Raw genomic sequence first — 7702 nt, 5'->3', positions numbered from 1 at the left:
GCTCTGCTACGCACAAAACCCTGACCCAGAATCAGGGGATTTTCTTTCTTAAAGTGGAGTTCCACCCACTTTTACAACTCTTCAGCACCCCTCACTAAACTGTGCACTGTAAACGAATTGGATATTTTTTTTTTTTTCTCAGCACTTACTGTATATCTGCTGTATTCATTTTTCACTTCCTCCTCCCTGGCCGCAGCCCATCGCATCATTTCCTGTTTGCAATGCCTTCTGGGAACTTCCTCTGACACTGCCGTTGCTATGGAAACCTGACCTGAATCCTATTACACTGCTTGTGCTGCACTGAGCATGTGCGAGATCTGCAAGGATGAGATCCAGGAAGAAATACAGTCTGGCTTCAGATGCCCACACTTAAGATGGCCACGGCCTGCTGTAAGTTTATAAAATAACAAACTACTGCTATAAACTAACAAAACAGACCTTAGTTTACAGACTAATGCTCCGTACACACGGTCGGATTTTCCGATGGAAAATGTCCGATCGGAGTGTGTTGTCGGAAATTCCGACCGTGTGTGGGCTCCATCACACATTTTCCATCGGATTTTCCGACACACAAAGTTGGAGAGCAGGAGATAAAATTTTCCGACAACAAAATCCGTTGTCGGAAATTCCGATCGTGTGTACACAAATCCGACGGACAAAGTGCCAGGCATGCTCAGAATAAATAAAGAGATAAAAGCTATTGGCCACTGCCCCGTTTATAGTCCCGACGTACGTGTTTTACGTCACCGCGTTCAGAACGATCGGATTTTCCGACAACTTTGTGTGACCGTGTGTATGCAAGACAAGTTTGAGCCAACATCCGTCAGAAAAAATCCTAGGATTTTGTTGTCGGAATGTCCGAACAAAGTCCGACCGTGTGTACGGGGCATAACTTTACTAGAATACATTAAGCTTGTGTATTATAGGGGTATTTTTATTTAAAAAGTATAATTTTGGCCGGAACACCACTTTAATTTCAGATTTTCGAATTTACAAATTTATGAAATTACAAATTTTTTTTTTGAATCTACGAATTTTCGAATTTGCGAAGTTACGAATTGCGATCATAACGAATGACCCGAAAAATGAAATAAAAAAACAAAACAAAACGCATGGAACGCAAAGAACAAAATTTTTCGGCAGTGCACATGTCTCTATTTTATTGCCAAAAAAATAATAAAAATGTGATTTCAAATATATATTTGTATGACAGTTTATGATATTGTTTATTTCTACTCTGTATTCCAAAGGCTGTTTTTTTTTTTTTTTTGTTTTGTTTGCTTTTTTGGACATGTGACCAGCAGCAGAGGACTAGAAGCTCCTCCTGCCCCTGTTTGCCTGCAGACAGGCCGGGAGTGAGCTGGGTCATGTGTTGAAGAGCGCAACATGTTTTTTTTTTTTAATATCAGATATTTCTGGACTGTTGAAACCTGGTTACACCTAAGCCATCTGGATACTGCAGGTGGTACTCTTTGGATGCCGGTCAAGCAGGATTACCCTGCAGAGTGTGTATAACAGAAGAGTGCTTATCAGACTTTTCATCTTGAAAGAGGATTCACGCATACCCCCTGGCGGTGGTGTATGAGAATAGGAGAGCTTTGCTTCGCCTGATGATGCGAAGAGTAAAATGCCTAATTGCCTTGCCTGCAACCAGAACATTGAAAGGCCAGCTTTTGGTGGAATTCTGACCTGAGTCAAGAAGTTTGACGGTAATATAGCAGCGCCACCTGGTGGAGACAGCAACATACTGCCTGGAAAATGTTCGAAGGAATAACATAGTTCCTGGTGATTAGGAAGAACAGCCCCTTATAGCTTATCATTGGACAGAGGACTACATGGACAGGCAGAGGGTGTAGGATTTACCCCCTTCCTGAACAGCGCACTTTTTGCGATTCGGCACTGCGTTGCTTTAACTGACAATTGCGCGGTCGTGCAACGTGTCTCCCAAACAAAATTGACGTCCTTTTTTCCCCACAAATAGAGCTTTCTTTTGGCGGTATTTGATCACCTCTGCGGTTTTTATTTTTTGGCGCTATAAACAAAAAAAGAGCGGCAATTTTGAAAAAAACGCAATATTTTTTACTTTTTTTGCTATAATAAATATCCCCAAAAATGTATAAAAAAACATTTTTTTTTCCTCAGTTTAGGCCGATACGTATTCTTCTACATATTTATGGTAAAAAAAAAAACGCAATAAGCGTTTATTGATTGGTTTGCGCAAAAGTTATAGCATTTACAAAATAGGGGGCTGTTTTATGGCATTTTTATTAATATTTTTTTTTTTACTAGTAATGTCGGCGATCAGCGATTTTTATCGTGACTGTGACATTATGGCGGACAGATTGGACCCTTTTGGTGCGATTTTGGGACCATTCACATTTATACAGCGATCAGTATAATGCATTGATTACTGTGTAAATGTGACTGGCAGTGAAGGGGTTAACCAGGAGGTGGCGCTGTAGGAATTAAGTGTGTCCTAGGGAGTGATTCTAACTGTGGGGGCTGACACGACACTGATCACTGCTCCCGATTACAGGGAGCTGTGATCAGTGTCCTGTCACTAGGCAGAACGGGGAAATGCTTGTTTACATCAGCATTTCCCTGTACTTCCTCTCCGTGAGACGATCGCGGGTATCCCCGTGGACATCGATCACACTCATGGAGCTCGCGGCGGGCACACGCCCACTATCTGGACCTCGCAATATCACATACAGTTACGTGATTTCGCGCAGCGGAGCCAACCTGTCGCAGTAAAACTGCGGCGGCTGGTCCGCAAGCGGTTAAAAAGTGAGGGCAAATGATGAGGGCCCCTCTTTTCCCATTGAGCCCAGCCGAGAGACACCGAATACCGAGGATGACCCCACGTAAAATATCATCTATGCTCTTTTATTATTATATGCCCTGTAATATTTGTAGCTTTCTATGTTAGTTTTTCTAATTTCTTTGTAAATAACTAAGACCTTTGCTTCTTTGAGCATTGTGTTTAATTTTAAAGCTGATATTGGTATTATATCATCAATATTTGTATTATCAGAGCTTTGATAGTCTAGATAATTCTAAGAACAGACAAGATAATATATATAGTTATAAATTAAGTTGGGGGAAGCCAAAATCACCCTCCATTTATTTCATCATGTGACAGCTGTATATCAATTAGGAAAAAAGGTACTTAGATGTTTTTTTTCTTTTTTGTATTAAAATAATTACAGTGCCATCATCCACATACAGAAATAAAAAGGGATAATGTCAATTAAACAGTGTGTGTTTGCTATCACTTTAAGCAATAAATCATGGTCAGCTCCCAACCAGTGACAGTAAAGGAGCAGATACCGTTCACCCCTCTACTTACTCTGCTCTCTCCTCCTGTCAGAATGTTCCTTGTCCTACATATTCATGCTGCCGACCCATTGGCTCTTAGGGTTGCTCCTCCCTCTCACAGTCTGAGCTCTGCTACACATGGAAAAACAAGATCCTTATGCCAAGTCAAGTCAAATGTAGCTACTTACATTAGTTAAATACATGTGTTTATAATGAACACAAAAGGGAATTCATTGCAAGTACATAGCTCCTGAATATATGAAAAAAAATAAAATAATAGATAGATAGATAGATAGATAGATAGATAGATAGATAGATAGATAGATAGATAGATAGATAGATAGATAGATAGGTAGATAGATACAGTGCCTTGAAAAAGTATTCGTACCAAATTTTCCACATTTTGTCATGTTACAACCAAAAACGCAAATGTATTTTATTGGGATTTTATGTGATAGACCAACACAAAGTGGCACATAATTGTGAAGTAGAAGGAAAATGATAAATGGTTTTCAAATTTTTTTACAAATAAATATGTGAAGAGTGTGGGGTACATTTGTATTCAGCCCCCCTGAGTCAATACTTTGTAGAACCCCCTTTCATTGCAATTACAGCTGCAAGTATTTTTGGGGATGTCTCTACCAGCTTTGAACATCTAGAGAGTGACATTTTTGCCCATTCTTCTTTGCAAAATAGCTCAAGCTCTGTCAGATTGGATGGAGAGCGTCTGTGAACAGCAATTTTCAAGTTTTGCCCACAGCTTCTCAATTGGATTTAGGTCTGGACTTTGACTGGGCCATTCTAACACATGAATATGCTTTGATCTAAACCATTCGATTGTAGCTCTGGATGTATGTTTAGGGTCGTTGTCCTGCTGGAAGGTGAACCTCCGCCCCAGTCTCAAGTCTTTTCTCTCTCTCTATATATATATATGTTGTTATTTAAGGCTTTTTATGAACTTCCCAGTCTTTTGGCTGATTGCATAAAACATCTTAATAAGTGAGAAGCAAATCAAGTTCTGAAATAAATCTGTGACGTGATTGAGGAAGTTCTTTGGTGTATTTAAAGAAATTCCAATGGCTAGGCGGATCCCTTGAGAACGTACACACGCACGAAACGCGTTGGGAAGGGCCTACGTGCTGACGTCATTGCCGCCCAGTCCTCGGAATAGGAACGGTGGTTATGCTTGTAAGTTTTTTTCTGGACAATTTTTTTAGGATTTTATGCTGTAGTAACTGCAATTGATTTTATCTGTGATATCAATAAAATACTATACTATGTGAGCACCGTTTGGCCTCCCACTGGCGAGTTTTTTTGTACAGCGTTTGACCCTTTTGGATATCCCCACCTGGTCGCTACACCAGAGCAGGAGGCCACTATGCTTCATAGCAATTGATCAATGTGCATTGATGTTCACCATCTGTGGATGATCCCTCTGGAGCTCACCATCTGATTGCAACACCAGGACTGGAGGCCACTTTGATTCATGACATTAGTCCAAGGCATCTTGATGTCCGTTATCTGGTGAGTGTCTAGATTGGTGGAGGTGGACGGTCGTGCCAGTCCATATATTCTTTAAACGCTGGAGGGTGAAGTGTGTTTTATTTGATGCTTGACACAATCTGATTTCTGGTGAATGTTTTGGACCTGCCGTTAGAATTTCTTTAAATACACAGAAGAACTCCCTCAATCACGTGATGTCACAGATTTATTTCAGAACTTTATTTGCTTATCACTTATTAAGATGTTTTATTTTTGTCACAATTGAGCGCTGCATACCATTTCTTTTTCATTGATTATTGAAGGTTGTATATTCTCTTTTGTGTGCTAGCTGCTAATCTATTTATATAGCGCTCAGTTAAAATTTTTTTTTTTTTTTAGCTGATTACGTTCTCCCCCTGTATACATGCGTAGACCACCTACTGTCTTATTGTCTAGTTTCTTTTTTCCTTTCTAGCAGCTGAGTCATTCAGGAAAACCAACCCCCCCCCCCAACCAGCTATTGCTGCTTCCTTTTGGATTTCCGAATCCCATTATCTATAAAAATCGATTTTTTTTTTTTATTTTCACGCCCACTGATATGAAGTCTTATATAACATGTTGTTCACAGCAATTCCAGGCAACAATTAAAATGGTTCAGTGAGCTATTAATTCCGTCCAGCAAAAACAGCAACTGAGCTAAAGCCACAAATTTCATTCAGTTCACTTTTAAACGGACCTTTGATGAAAAAAGGAAGGTCTGCTTTGGTCAAAGCCCTACACCACCAAGTATATAGTTATGTAGAGCTTGATGTGTTGGGTGCCGTGTTCCTGTGCCAACAACCCTGCGAACAAGACTACACACACGGACTTACCTGGCTGAGTGGTGAATCTTTACTGCATATATCTGTATATACACCCCAATGGCTCAAGGTGCATAGACACTATGTATACAGTATATATATAGATATATATATATCTATATATATCTATCTATCTATCTATCTATCTATCTATCTATCTATCTATCTATCTATCTATCTATCTATCTATCTATCTATATATATATATATTTATATATACACATACAGTGCCTTGAAAAAGTATTTATACCGCTTGAAATTTTCCATATTTTGTCAAAAACGTAAATGTAATTTATTGGGATTTCATGTGATAGACCAACACAAAGTGGCACATAATTGTGAAGTTGAATAAAAATATAAATGTTTTTTAAAAATTTTTTTACAAATAAATGTGTGAAAAGTGTGGCGTGCATTTCTATTCATCCCCCTTTACTCTGATACCCCCAACTAAAATCTAGTGGAACCAATTGCCTTCAGAAATGACCTGATTAGTAAATAAAATCCACCTGTGTGTAATTTAATCTCAGTATAAATACAGCTGTTCTGTGAAGCCCTCAGAGGTTTGTTTGAGAACCTTAGTGAACAAACCGCATCATGAAGGCCAAAGAACACACCAGACAGGTCAGGGATAAAGTTGTGGAGAAGTGTAAAGCAGGGTTAGGTTATAGAAAAATATTGTAAGCTTTGAACATCTCACGGAGCACTGTTCAATACATCATCAAAATGGGGAGAGTATGGCACAACTGCAAACCTACCAAGACATGGCCATCCACCTAAACTGACAGGCCGGGTAAGGGGAGCATTAATCAGAGAAGCAGCCAAGAGGCCCATGGTAACTCTGGAGGAGCTGCAGAGATCCACAGCTCAGGTGGGAGAGTCTGTCCACAGGACAACTATTATGCCCCGTACACATGGTCGGAATTTCCGACAACAAATGTTCGATGAGAGCTTGTTGTTGGAAATTCCGACCGTGTGTAGGCTCCATCGGACATTTGTTGTCGGAATTCCCGACAACAAAAATTTGAGAGCTGGTTCTCAAATTTTCCAACAACAAAATCCATTGTTGGAAATTCCGGTCGTGTGTGTACACAATTCCAACGCACAAAATTCCATGCATGCTCGGAATCGAGCAGAAGAGCCGCACTGGCTATTGAACTTCATTTTTCTCGGCTCGTCGTACGTGTTGTACGTCACCGCGTTCTTGACGTTCGGAATTTCCGGCCAACTTTGTGTGACCGCGTGTATGCAAGACAAGTTTGAGCCAACATCCATCGGAAATAAATCCAAGATTTTGTTGTCGGAATGTCCGATCGTGTGTACGCGGCATTAGTCTTGCACTCCACAATTCTGGCCTTTATGGAAGAGTGGCAAGGAGAAAGCCATTGTTGAAAGAAAGCCATAAGAAGTGCAATTTGCAGTTTGCGAGAAGCCATGTGGGGGACACAGTAAACATGTGGAAGAAGGTACTCTGGTCAGATGAGACCGAAATTAAACTGGTTGGCCTAAAAGCAAAACGCTATGTGTGGTGGAAAACTAACACTGCAAATCACCCTGAACACACCATTCCCACTGTGAAACATGGTGGTGGCAGCATCATATTGTGGGCATGCTTTTCTTCAGCAGGGACAGGGAAGCTAATCAGCGTTGATGGGAAGATGGATGGAGCCAAATACAGGGCAATCTTAATAGAAAACCTGTTAGAGTCTGCAAAAGACTTGAGACTGTGGCGGAGGTTCACCTTCCAGCAGGACAACAACCCTAAATATACAGCCAGAGCTAGGAACCCTGGCACTTAGCAGCAGCACCAGTCTCAGCACACCAGAAGCTTCCCCTTCTCTCTTCCCACAACCTGGGTGGAATAAAACTACAAAACTCCCCCTTCTCCTCCTCAGTGCCTCTGGAAGTTTAAGTTCATGAACAGAACTGTAGAACAGGCTAGGTCTCTTTGGAGACTATATCTCCCACAATTCTCCTAAGAGTCTCCAGCAGTTCACATCCTCAGTGCACCCCCTAGTGGATGGAAGTTATCTGTGTGAAAGTCC

General features: G+C 40.7%; 1 long non-coding RNA gene across 1 annotated transcript in view; it reads right to left on the bottom strand.

Moving 5' to 3' along the window:
- Positions 1-2338: 2338 nt before the first annotated feature.
- Positions 2339-7702, bottom strand: part of LOC141133499 (uncharacterized) — a 50298-nt gene continuing 44934 nt past the window's right edge. Inside the window, exon 3 of the long non-coding RNA XR_012243087.1 lies at positions 2339-3450. This is a non-coding gene — a long non-coding RNA (uncharacterized lncRNA). The remainder of the gene's footprint in view (positions 3451-7702) is intronic.

Source organism: Aquarana catesbeiana, linkage group LG03 (genome assembly GCF_042186555.1).
Source record: "Aquarana catesbeiana isolate 2022-GZ linkage group LG03, ASM4218655v1, whole genome shotgun sequence".
In the NCBI taxonomy this organism is placed as follows: domain Eukaryota; kingdom Metazoa; phylum Chordata; class Amphibia; order Anura; family Ranidae; genus Aquarana; species Aquarana catesbeiana.
The sequence above is the reverse complement of the archived record's forward strand: the minus strand, read 5'-3'. Positions and strand labels throughout refer to the sequence as shown.